The sequence below is a fragment of the Coloeus monedula genome (assembly GCF_965178545.1).
Source record: "Coloeus monedula genome assembly, chromosome: W".
Lineage (NCBI taxonomy): Eukaryota > Metazoa > Chordata > Aves > Passeriformes > Corvidae > Coloeus > Coloeus monedula.
In genome coordinates this window covers 15132330-15145472 of record NC_138821.1, presented here as the reverse complement: position 1 = coordinate 15145472, position 13143 = coordinate 15132330, and positions in this window count along the sequence as shown.

Here is a 13143-nt window from a genome sequence, read left to right as displayed (position 1 = left end):
CAATCACATGATGTTAAACCACATCTCTCACACGGTTTCAGTGAGTGTTATAAACATATATTATAATATTGGCTTCTCGCAAAGTATTAAGGTAGATATTATATAATGTTAGAAATGCTTTTTGCTGTGTGGATGTAGTTTTCTCTCGTTTTAGCAAAAATGTTAGAAAGTGTGAACAAGTAAGATAACCTCCAAGCGAACAGAGGATGAGGCCCGAGAAGCTGCTACTCAACACTTTGTCCAGAGAACAAAAGGGCCTAAAGGCTACTCCGCCCGGAGAACAGGAGGCCAGGAGAGTCCGAGAGCCCTTATCACCGCTCTGCCCGGGGGGCAAAGAGGCCCAAAGCTGCAATCAGCCCTGACTGTCTGGAGAATTAAGAGATCCACCCTACCATCAACTCTTACCTAGCGGGTCCAACCCCAAGAATCAAAAGAAATAAAACCGCAAGGCAGAAGAATACGCATGCTCTAAAAAGGCGGAACCAAGGAGTGGCCATGCAGGACAGCTCCAGGAAAAGTTTTAATATGAATAGAGAACAGACAGTAAAAATAGTATAAAAAGGACTCACCTCGGGCATCAAGTGTGCTCTTGGCAGAGCGCCAAGGCACCCAGCCGTTATCCCTTTGCTTTATTTTATGTATCTCTTATTGTCTTTATATTAAACTCTTTAAATTCTCACAGGAGAGTGAACCTCGTTTTTCATAGTGAGACAAAATCGATTTTATCTCCAGAAGAGAAAGAGGACTTTTTCAAATATATACTGACACCCCTTCCATCACAACAGGACAAACCACGTATTATTCCTATTAAAGGTGAAGTCTTGGAGCGAAACTTTCCACTTCATGCACATTCTTCTCGAACTTCTCAGGGACGCTCAGCTGATTTTATGGGACTTTTTCATCCTCAAGTGCCTGTTCAGGACTGTTCCGGTTTGGCCAAATTTAGAAATATATCCTCTGAGAGAAGGCACAACCACCCCTTCCCCCCCCCCCCCAGGTTCGGGAAAAAATAAATTATCCTCGAAGGAAAGTGAAGGAGATAAAACTATTTATTTACCAAACACACGGGAAAGGAAAATAAGGCTAAATAATAAAATGTTTCGCTGTGGAGGAAAAACCTGGGAAAGTGTTAGAGTCCTCCCTTTGGTCTCCTCGGAGTTGGGGCTTGGGCCAGGGCCAGGCCCTCTGTGCCCGATGGAAAGTCCTCCCGATGTGCTCTGAGGTTGAAAGCAGTCCAGTAGAAAAGGGAGAAAATCCGGAATTCCAGAGAAGGAAAAGCAAAATCCAACTCTCAGTCTGTCTCCGGAGAACAAGAATCTGAACAACTGGCCAAAAGCTGACTGGAAAGCAGCAAGCCGGGTGCTTCCTTGCTCCCCTGCCACAGCTGGTGGGGGGGGGGGGGAAACCTGCTATCTCTGTGTGACCTTGAACAAGCTGCAAACTGCTTTGAAAAAGGTTTGCTCAGTTTTTTTCCTTCCCCCTCTCAGGCTCAGTTTGGAGGCATAGAAAGACACAGAAATTAATTTCTGGGCATAGGCAGCGATATGGGATACACATCATAAGGTCACCCCAAGACAAGGACCTCAGTGGGGAGGATATGGTGACCATCACAGCTTCAGAAGGCATTCCTATATCTTCTCAATCTTCATCTTATTTTCTTACAACAAGCAGTACAACTCCAACTTCTCGTATACCTCCTTCAAGGCTTCGAATTCCACAACAACAGGCATCTGATCCCTCATTTTTCCATTGTTGCTTTCAGCTTTTGGATGACTTTGTTCATCATCTTTATTTCTGACTCAGAGAATGTGCAAGAGATTATCTACCTCAAGAGGTTGGTGCACTGGGTCCCCAGCCCTCACCCCTCCTGCATGGTGGCAGTACCCTGTCCAGATCCACTGTACCCTCTCCTCCCATGTCCAGATCAAAGCCACCTGCGATGGCAGGTTCAGCCACTCCTCGTTTATTACCTTACAGTGCTCAACCGCGAATATCGTCCCCTATTCCTCATCCAGGAGGGGGAGAAGAAGATGGAATGCGTGGATTCTTCAGTGAAGTAGAACCTGCATCACTGCAGTCCAATCAAGCTGCAAGTTCACGAAATGCTGGTATGGACATGGTTTCACCTGACAAATATGTTTCAAGAGATACGTCTGCTACAACAGACTGGTCAAGTATTAGGAAAAAAGGACTCAAAGACAGAGATTTTACTATGGCTGAAACAGATAGTATTGTAATGCCGGTTACGTATTCCAGACAAAATCAAAATCCTCCTGTATGGCAACCTATGGATCATCAAGTTATCAAAGATTTAATGGATGCAGTAAAGAATTATGGACTTGGAAGTCCATAGTTCAAACAACTTTTGAGAGGCACATTTAACAATTATGATTTGGTACCTTTTGACTGTAGAAGTATTGCCTTGACAATTTTTACAGATGCACAACTCCCGCTATGGGATGCAAGATGGAGAAGAGCACTTTGTGAGCTGAGAGAAAAATATGCAGGAGGACCACATGCAGCTCTCACATTAGAGCAATTGGCTGGTGATGAACCTCATGCTAGACCAGAAGATCAGGCAGTGGTTTTGCCTCGAAATGTGCTTATAGATATCAAAGAAGCAGCGCAAAAAGCAATCTTACAAATTCCACCAACTGGAACCCCAGAAGGCATCTACACAGAAATAAAGCAGGGTCTTGCTGAAACTTTTACCTCATTCGTCAATCGTCTAACGCAAACCTTGGATAGACAAGTTAGTGATGAAGCGGCAAAACCATATCTGCTACGAGGTCTTGCTTTTGCAAACGCTAATGCAGAGTGCAAACGTATAATCAGTGCTATACCTGGTCAAGCAACCATAGCTGAAATGATAGAAGCATGCAGTAAGGTGGGCACACCTCAGCATGTTGCAGCAGTCCAAGCAAATGCTTTTGGACAAGAACTTGGAAAACTTCTTAAAGAGCAAGTAGCAGCCCTTTGTTCAGATCTGCAACAAAGTAACTCCACAGAAGTGATGGCTGCAGAATTCACTGGGAGACTATGGTTTAAATGCAGAAAATATGGACACCTAAAAATGTATTGTCCAGGACCTGAAAAAAATGTGAAAACGTCAGGCCTCTGTCCAAGATGTAGAAGAGGAAAGCATCATGCCAATCAATGTTGCGCCAGAACAGATGTGGATGGGAATCTTTTACCTCTTCCGGGAATATGAAAAGGAGCGCGGGACGCCAACGCGCTACAACACAAGTTATGGCAACGGCTCAATCCGTGATCCCACAGGGAACACAATTATCAGAGAAGGTCACTCAAACTCCATTAGCCAGACCATCTGTAGATTCCCCAGCGACCCAGAGTTGCTACCACCAGGGGCGCAATGCGAATTGGCAACTTCCAAATTAGTATGTTTTATGAATGAAAATCATGGAATGATACCAACAGGGGTCACTGGAAACTCTTGGAAGAGACAAGACTTTTTAATAGTAGGCAAGAAAAGATGTAGCATCCTAGGGCTCATTGTTTTTCCATCAATTGTTTCAGCAGATCAAAATGAAGAGCTAACAGTTGTTGCTGCCTGTTCTGAGCTTCCCCTCCCCCTCCCAAAGACACTTGCTCCTGCCACGTGCTCTGAGCTCCTTTGTTCTAAGCGCTGGCAAAAACCAAATGTAACTCAAACTCTTTAGCAGTTTGATTGGCCGGTCACCCCGGGTCCGCCCCCAGTCCTCCCCTTTCCCCTTCTCCTAATAAAAGAGATGGTCGAGGGAGGCCCCGCTCTCTCTTGGCTCAGCTATCTTCCTGTGAACATCTCTGGTTGTCTGTCTCATTTGAAAGCTTCTAACTGCAGGAAATTGAGCGAGCAGGGAGCTATATTTCTCCCTCTTTGCTTCTGCTGATGGTATTTGCTTTGCAGCTGATACAGGTACCGATTTTAGAGATACTAAAGTGCTAGATCGCCCGTGCTACCTCTCAAGGCTGCTCGAGGCTTTCTAAGGCATTAAAGTACTAGCCTAGCCAGTATAAAGCTGAAAAGATACCTTCCACATTTTGGCGCCTAACGTGTTATCTCTGAACTCCGGTTCTGAGAGACTTTCAGGGTGTCCCGGCAGCTGTGTGTCTGCTGGAGTTAGCTCTGCACGTCCTGCTGTGCCAGCTCTGTGTAGCGAGCTGTTACTTTTTGTGTAACATCAAGCCCAGAGCCTCAGCCTGTACCCTCCCCCACACCACGTCGCGAGGGAACGGCTGGTAAGCAGAAGACCCTTCTCGCATGTTTTTTTTCTCCGGACCCCCTTTCCTGTGGTAAATCCAGAATTCTGGTGAGTATTTCCCTGCTGGTTTAGGGGCTCCTGTCTTAAGCTGGTGCCGGTGCAAACTTTCTCTTTTTTTTCCTCCTTTTTGGCGAGTTGGGGTTGAGGTTTGAGGTGGTGGTGCATTCATAATGGGATCTGAGGTTTCTGCACACCATAGAGAAATATACCACCAAGTTCAAAGCTACGTTTCTTTAACTGGGGATAAATACCCTAAAAATCTAGTTCAATCTTTTGTACAATGGCTTTTTCAGTACTTTCCTAATCTGACCTCCGAAGACAAAAGATCTGCTGAATTTTGGGATAAGGTGGGGAGAAAACTCTCCTCTCTTAGGCGTGCAGGAGACGAAAAAGTTTCAAAATTCTTTCCTCTCCTGTTACTAAGTTATACTTTGCCGGAGAAAAAGGCAGTACATGAAAAGCCACTGCAAAACCCCCCTGTTAATTCCCTTATACCCTCTTCCAACCCCTGTGTCCCAGACCCCTCTTCCCCTACGCTGGAAAACACAGCTAGATCAGACTGCTTTTTAGCACAGGAGAGCTATCGACCTCCTGGCTCACCCGTGTTTCCTCAGCACCCTGCCTTGGATGGGAATCCGGAGCCCGTCCCAGCACCTTTCCAACCCCTTTTCTCCACTCCCTTTTCCCCAGTTTCTAGCCCTCATGTTTCAAGCGCGCGTAAAAACCCCTTCTCCCCTGATCTCTTTGTTCCCAGGGACAGCCATTGCCATGTGCACGCAGCCCGGGAAAAAACCCCTCTCCCCAACCCCTTTTCTCCAAGTTTCCTTGTTTCCAATAATGGCGGACGCAATGTTTCTTCATCCCCAAACTACACCTCCCACAATCCCTTTCTCCCCCACCCCACAAATCCCTTCTTGTCCCCATCCCCTCCCACTCCTGCGTCAGAACCTGACCCCGCCCCTAACCCCGCCCCCACAGCGTCGTGTTTCACCCCTCCCTCTGTTCCCGCCCATGAATCAAGTACTGCCCCTGCCTCCCACAACCCCGCCCCCAACCCCTCCCCTCCTCCAGCTGTGTCCCCGCCTCCTGTTACAGCGGGGATTACTGTAACACGCATATCTCAAACCAGGAGTCCCGTGGAAAAGAAATATATATGGACAGACAGATTCTTGATAGATGTTTCAGAGAGATGTTTATTTCTCCAGCCGCATGGCCGGGGCTCTGCCGAGGAACTGTTACAGTCATGGGACCCGAGGGTCCTTTGCCTGTGCAGGGAAACACAAAACAACCAATGGGGAATGAGGCTGACCGGGGCAGGGAAACCCCGTGCCTTCCCCCCCAGGGGTCCTCTCCCAGGGCTCCATGGCAGGGGGAGGAGACCCCAACATCTCACCCGTTTTATTTTAATAAAATGAAAACAACTGGATAAACATAGCAAGAACAGTTTCAAAACAAAACAAGCCACCCTCCTGAGTCTTTAAATGTCCAAACAGATTCTGTGGAACATCTTAGGGCTGACAGAAGGGAGACAGGACTCTCTGAGCATGCTTTGTGAGGAAACTGAGGCAGGAGAGGGTTTAATTTCTTCCCTCCCTCTTTTCATCCCCCACTCGGCATTGGAAAGGGATTTTTGGGGAAACAATTGGCAAAAGCATGGTTTTGTGAGGGAAACCATGGATGAAAAATGGATTGGGAATACACTGGGGATAATAGGTCATAGGGTAAAAGGGAAAGGTGGGATTAGGAAAGGGAGACTGTAGGGGGGGCTTACAATGGAGATATTGTCTAACATGACTACGATTTTTTGCATATATACTGCCTTTTACAGGAACACCATCAGGCCCAGTGACCTGCGATGCTTGTAACCCTTTTCTACCTAGTACAATTTTGAACTCTACTACTACTCCATCTCCCAAGCTTGGGATGCATTTTTCAGGGTTATTCTTTTTAATAGCAGTTCTATGCACGAATATGTCTTGCTGGTTGTCACACCTTGTTATAACACCATAATTTTGCTTAACATTATACCATTTTACTATCCCTAAGATCTTAGCTAGTATGATCTTTTTCTGAGTGGCTGCTGTTTTCTGTCTCGCTGCGTCTTTGCTCTCTCTTTCAGTCGCTCCCGTGTTGGAATTGTCAGGGCTGCTTGTGCCTGCGCGCTCTTCCCGGGGTCGCGTTCGGGGCTGCGTGGGCCGGGCCAGGCCGCGCCGCTCTGTTCTCCGTGCGTTGCCTCCTCTGGTCGCAGCTTCGCTGCCTCTGCCAGGCGCTGAATCTCGGCCGGGCCCGCGTGTGGCGGCCCCCCCGCGCCCTGCTCCAGCGAGCGTCTTGGCTGGGCGCGGCTCCGCTCCACCGCCGCCAGCTGCTGCCCGCCCGCCGCCCCTCTCAGTCGGGCGTTCATGGGGCTCGCTCCACCACACGCTGCATGGGGCCAGGCGGGCACCGCCGGGTCCTGCTGCTCCCACCGTGCCTCGCTCCGCCGCCAACACTGCGGCTTGTGTGGCTCCGCCCGTGCCCGGGAACTGCCTTGCTGCTGCTCGCAGAGCGCTTGGTGCACGTGGCCTGGGCCGCACGGTCCCTGAGGCATGCTTCCCTTCACCAGGACACAGCTGACATTGCTCAACAGTCTCGGTAATTAAATAATATTCACGAAAATATTCTTCCATCGGCATGTATTTTGACTCAAAAATTAACTGTGTTCAAACGGTTTTCCAAAACTCCTTGGTAAGAATTAAATCCCAAGAAACATAGAAAAAGTTCTTAAACAACCATGCCAGGAAGTGTTTCAGTTCTTTTTGAGCTTGAATCAAGCTAAAATTTACAAATCGTTGTTCAAGAATCATTTTAAGTTTAAGATAAATGTCCATATGCAGCTCTGAGAGCCAAGAGTCTTCCCACAGTTCTTCCATAATTTAGATATGGAATAGCAAAACAAAAACAAGAAGAGGAATCCAAAGTTTCTAGGGTTTACTCACACATATCAGTCGCTTAGGGATCAGGGATTGTTCTGCCCACATTACCCACCATTGTTACAGCGGGGATTACTGTAACATGCATATATCAAACCAGGAGTCCCGTGGAAAAGAAATATATATGGACAGACAGATTCTTGATAGATGTTTCAGAGAGATGTTTATTTCTCCAGCCGCATGGCCGGGGCTCTGCCGAGGAACTGTTACAGTCATGGGACCCGAGGGTCCTTTGCCCGTGCAGGGAAACACAAAACAACCAATGGGGAATGAGGCTGACAAGGGGCAGGGAAACCCCGTGCCTTCCCCCTCAGGGCTCCTCTCCCAGGGCTCCATGGCAGGGGGAGGAGACCCCAACAGCCTCCACTCCCCGCCCCTGCTTCCCACAATCCTGTGACTACCTCTCTAAATCCTGGAACCCATGGCTACCAGTAAGTAACTCCAAGTGCTTCTACTACACTCTCTCGTACTAGCAATGGAGCAAACCCTGACTGGAAACCCTTTCCTTAGTCTAATATTAAGGATTTGTGCAAGGCAATTAAGGAGTTCGGAATGCAGAGTAATTATTTTAAGAGCCTTTTAAGTGCTACTTTTCCAACTCACTTAGTTGTACCTCATGATTTAATTACAATTATGCAAACTCTTCTCACACCTGGTGATTTTATGATGTGGAAAAAGCAATGGAAAATAATTTCATCTGATTTATTGAAAATTTTGAGGCAAACTCCAGACAATTACCTGGACTTTGACAACAATTATATCACATTAGACCTTTTATCTGGTGACAATAATATGGCAAATCCTCAAAAACAAGCAATGCTTATCCCTCATCCAGTTCTTACTGAAATCACACGTGCTGCTGAAAAGGCCTTAACATTACTACCATCTCAAACTCCTAATTCTCATTATACCACCATCAAGCAATTGCCAAATGAAAATATTATTCACTTTTATAACTGTTTGTGCGAAGCTGTCTCTTCCCAGGTCCCTAATCCTGACCTCCAACAAGCGGTCCTACTCGAACTTCTCCAAGTTAATACAAATGATGCTTGCAAACGAGTCATCCTCACTCTCCCTCTGCATCCTCCCCTTACTGTTGAATCCATCCTCAAAGTCTGTACAAAGAAGGTGCAGCTGAACACAGCTGCTCCCTGTTTGAAAAAAGTGGGGATGGTTGGGGTAGTTGTGGAGAATGCTACGGGTACAGGGGAAACTCAATCGCGTGGTAACATATGCTATCGTTGTCAGAAAAAGGGACATGTAGCTCGCAATTGCAGAGCGATTATAACTGCTGATAAAAACTCTCCAAAGACTGTTTCCCCAGGTCAACAGCAGGGAAACTAGCGACTCAACGCATCCTAACAGCTCCGCGTTCAGACATAAATAGGGCTGCAGACAAACCAACTTGGACTTCTGGACTCAGGTTTAAGTTAAACTGTGATAAAGCACACCATTTCAACAACAACAAACAGACGTTAATACCCATCTCATTCCAGAATGTGGACCACATGCAAGACTTTACATACCTTTTTGTTATTGGGGACACTCAGGAAACACCTGCTGGGATAGAGGTTACCCCCACACTCATGAAAATGGATCAGAACGAGTGTTCTAACCTAATTGTACAATGTATATATCCACCGTACTTTATGCCAAAGGGTCAAGTCATTGCACAGGCCATTCCACTGCCCAAATACCTGCCCACAGATGATCATATCCCAGCCATCTGTTGGACTGAGGTTTTGGGAAACGACAAACCTGTAATAGAATGTAAGCTCCGTCACAAATCACATAAAGTCAGTATAATGGGAATGATAGACACAGGTTCTGGTGTGTCTGTCATTCCATTTGATAAGTGGCCTGCGCAATGGGAATTGCAGTCTCAGGGCATCATACAAGGGATTGGAGGTACCCAAATTGCAAAGCAATCCAAATACACCACAAATTGAAGGTCCTGAAGGACAAATAGCGACACATGGTCCATATGTCCTAGACACCAAATTCACCCTGTGGGGAAGGGATGCCATGTCTCAGTGGGGAACAAAAATTGATATCACCCCTAGACATCAAAATTTTCCCTTGCAGGCCACTGGAGCAGAGTGCCATCCACATAAATTAACTTGGAAAAGAGATGAACCCGTGTGGGTTAACCAGTGGTCGCTAAAAAAAGAAAACTTAGAAGCACTCAAAACATTAGTAGCTGAACAATTGCCTAAAGGAAATATAGCTCCAACTAACAGCCCATGGAACACACCCGTGTTTGCAATACAAAAACCAGGAAAGAACAAATATAGGCTACTCAAAGATCTTAGAGAAATTAATAAGGTTACTGAAGACATGGGACCCCTTCAACCAGGTATGCCATCACCTTCAATGCTCCCACAACATTGGCATTTAGCTGTTCTTGACATTAAAGACTGCTTCTTTCATATTCCACTCCACCCTGCAGATGCCCCCTGATTTGCATTTTCTGTACCGTCTCTTAATTGTGAAACTCCCATGGAACGTTATCATTGGCTTGTGCTTCCCCAAGGTATGAAAAATTCCCCAACTCTCTGCCAAGAGTATATTGCTAAAATTCTATCTCCCATCCGTGCCAAGACAGAGAAAGCCATCATCCTACATTACATGGATGATGTGCTGGTGTGTGCTCCCAATAATCAGTATCTTGAGCAGACACTTAACATGGTGATTGAGGCCCTAGAGGCCAAGGGCTTTGAATTACAACCTGAAAAAATGCAGAGAACAAGCCCTTGGAAATACCTCGGACTCAAAATCACAGAAACCTCTATCACCCCAACACCTGTCACCATTAATAATAACCCAAAAACATTAAAGGAAGTGCAACAGATCTGTGGGACACTGAAGTATTTAAGGTCCTGGTTAGGACTCACCACAGAGGATGTAGCTCCTATTGCAGACCTGGGAAAAGGGGAAGGCGGTCCGGCATCCCCTAGATCCCTGACAGAAGAGGCAAGGCAGTCTCTCAAAAAGATACAAGAGCTCATTTCCACCAGACAAGCACACAGGTATCAGCCCTCCCTACCCTTTAAGCTTGTCATTCTAGGGAAGGTACCACGCTTTCACGGCCTCATATTTCAGTGGGACAAAGAGCAGAAGGAACCCCTCATCATAATTGAATGGGTATTCCTTGCACTCCAACCTCCCAAAACCATCACACAGCCACAAGAACTGATGGCAAAAATTATCATGAAGGGTAGAGCAAGGCTCCGCACCCTGGCAGGATGTGATTTTGCATGCATCTACTTACCTGTAACAACTGACGCATTAGATCACCTACTCCAAAATAATATAAATTTACAGTTTGCATTAGATAGTTACTGAGGTCAAATCTCCAATCATTACCCAAAACATAACATGTTTAATCTGCCATTCTCTTTCATCCCTCGAAAGATGCAAAGTAGAAAACCCCTCGATGCGATTACCGTTTTTACCGATGCTTCAGGAAAAAGTAAAAGGTCCGTGGTCACATGGAAAAATCCAAAGATGCAAAAGTGGGAATCTGACATCAAGGTAATCCAAGGATCACCACAAGTAGCTGAATTAGCACCTGTCGTTAGAGCATTTGAGAGGTTCAAAGAACCCTTTAATTTGGTCACAGACTCAGCATATGTAGCTGGAGTAACTGTTAGAGCTGAGCATGCTCTCCTAAAAGAAATCTCAAACAAAAAAATTTATGATTTGCTCTCAAAATTAATTTATCTGGTTTCCCACAGAGAGCATCCCTATTTTGTCATGCATGTGAGGTCACATACAAACCTGCCAGGATTTATTGCGGAAGGTAATTGTAGAGCTGATGCTCTGGCTATGCCAGCAGACATAGTTCTATCAGCTGACTTGCCAAAGCTCCCCCAAGTTTTTGAACAAGCAAAATTGAGCCATGCCACGTACCATCAAAATATTCCTGCTCTTATCCGCATGTTCCATCTGTTGCGGACACAGGCAAAAGCAATAGTGGCAACATGTCCCAACTGCCAGAAGCTACAGCTTCCATCACTGGGCATGGGGGTCAATCCCAGAGGCATTATGTCATAGGTTAGCAAGCATAGTCCCGGAAGGGACGTCCTTGCTAAGGGGTGCTTACAGTTTCCTCTGGGAACTGATAGAACCTATCAGCTGGCCAGTTTGAATATGGACAATTCTCTAAGCCACTTAAAGTTGTGAACACCTCTGTGATCCACATTTAAGAAGAGGCAAACTCCCCCTCCAAGCTCTCTCTCGTTTCCGGCGCTGGGACAGGTGGCTGCGGGCCCCGTGTGGGGGCCAGCGGGCCTGGCCAGGCTCTGCTTGGGCCAGGCCGGGCCGGGCCACGGCCATCCTGAAGCCATGGACCTGTTCCAGCCATGGAACCCCCCCCCCACTGCCTTGCCGTGGGCAGCCGGAGCGGCTCGGCTCACCCCCCTCTCCACTGCGATAAGAAAAATTCAACATTCCAGCTGCAAAGCTGCAAGGCCGAGGTGAGATTAACCCTTTTACTGCTGTGAAGAGCTGAAAACCTGAGGGAAGAGAGAGAGGAGATGCTTAAAGCTGAAATTCTGTTGTGAAGCTATGATATATCAGAGTATCCTGTTGTAATTTCATGAAGATCTGGGGGGTGGAGTGTTCAACTCGTAAGCAAAAGCACCTGCACTGAGATAGGCAGATGCTGACGCAGCTGTAATTTCATGAGAAGTTTGGACAGGGAGAGATGAACCAGATGAGGACTTTTGCTCCAAATGGGAAAGGAGAAAACCTCAGTCCCTAGAGATGTTCCCAGAGATAGTCTAAAGATGAAGATGATGAAGACCCTGTGCTCCCAGGGAAGGAGAAGGGCCTCTGTTTTTGTTTCTGAACGGCTCAACCTTAAAATTGTACCCCAAAAAACTTCAAGAGTGGACCCTCGAAAGCAGTTGCGGGAAAAGCTGCAAGTCGGGGGGAAAGGACTCACACGCAGGCAGAGAGACTCCTCTTCCTAAATGGACTGAACAATATTTGGAAGTGGGCAGCTGTCTCGTTGTGATAATGTTTTCATAGCATGAGCAAGAAGAGACTTCTCTTTCTAAATGGACTAAACAAGGTTATTATGGAAGTGGTAAACAGACTGAACATCTCAAGGGTTGTCTTTTTACATTGTCAGTGGGAGAAGGGAGGAAGGTGGGGGGAGGAGGAGAGTTCTGAAGGTGGTATAATTTTTTTCCTTCCCTCTTTTAGAGTTGTTAATAAACTTCTTTATATTCTTTCAAGTTTGGTGCCTGCTTTGCATTTCTCCTAATTCTTATCTCACAGCAGATAAACAGTAATGAGTATTTTGGACCAAACCACTACACTAAATTGGTGTTTCTGCCCGGTTGCAAACCGAACCCGCGACACATTAATAGCGGTGAAGTGTGGCAGATGGACGTCACACATTTCCCTGAATTTGGGAGATTAAAATACGTTCATGTTTCTATTGATACCTTCTCTGGTGCTATGTATGCCTCTGCACATGCAGGTGAAAAGGCTAAGGACATTGAAAAACATCTTGTCCAAGCTTTTGCTGTGATCGGTATACCTGAGGAGATAAAAACTGACAATGGACCTGCCTACACCTCTCAGGAGTTTAAAAACTTTCATCAGCAGTGGGGATTTCGACATGTTACAGGTATTCCTCACTCCCCAGCTGGACAAGGCATTGTTGAACGTGCCCAGCAAACCTTCAAGCAAATGCTGCTACAACAATCAGGGACCACTAAACTCAACTCACCTGTCCTCAGACTCAGCAAAGCATTGTTTACCATAAACTTCCTGAATGGTACCTTTGAGGATCCAAACCCTCCCATCTATCGTCATTTCCAGAACACCGGGAGACAGAAACTGAAGGAAAATCCAGAAGTCCTGATCCGCGACCCAGAGACTCAAAAAATCCAAGGACC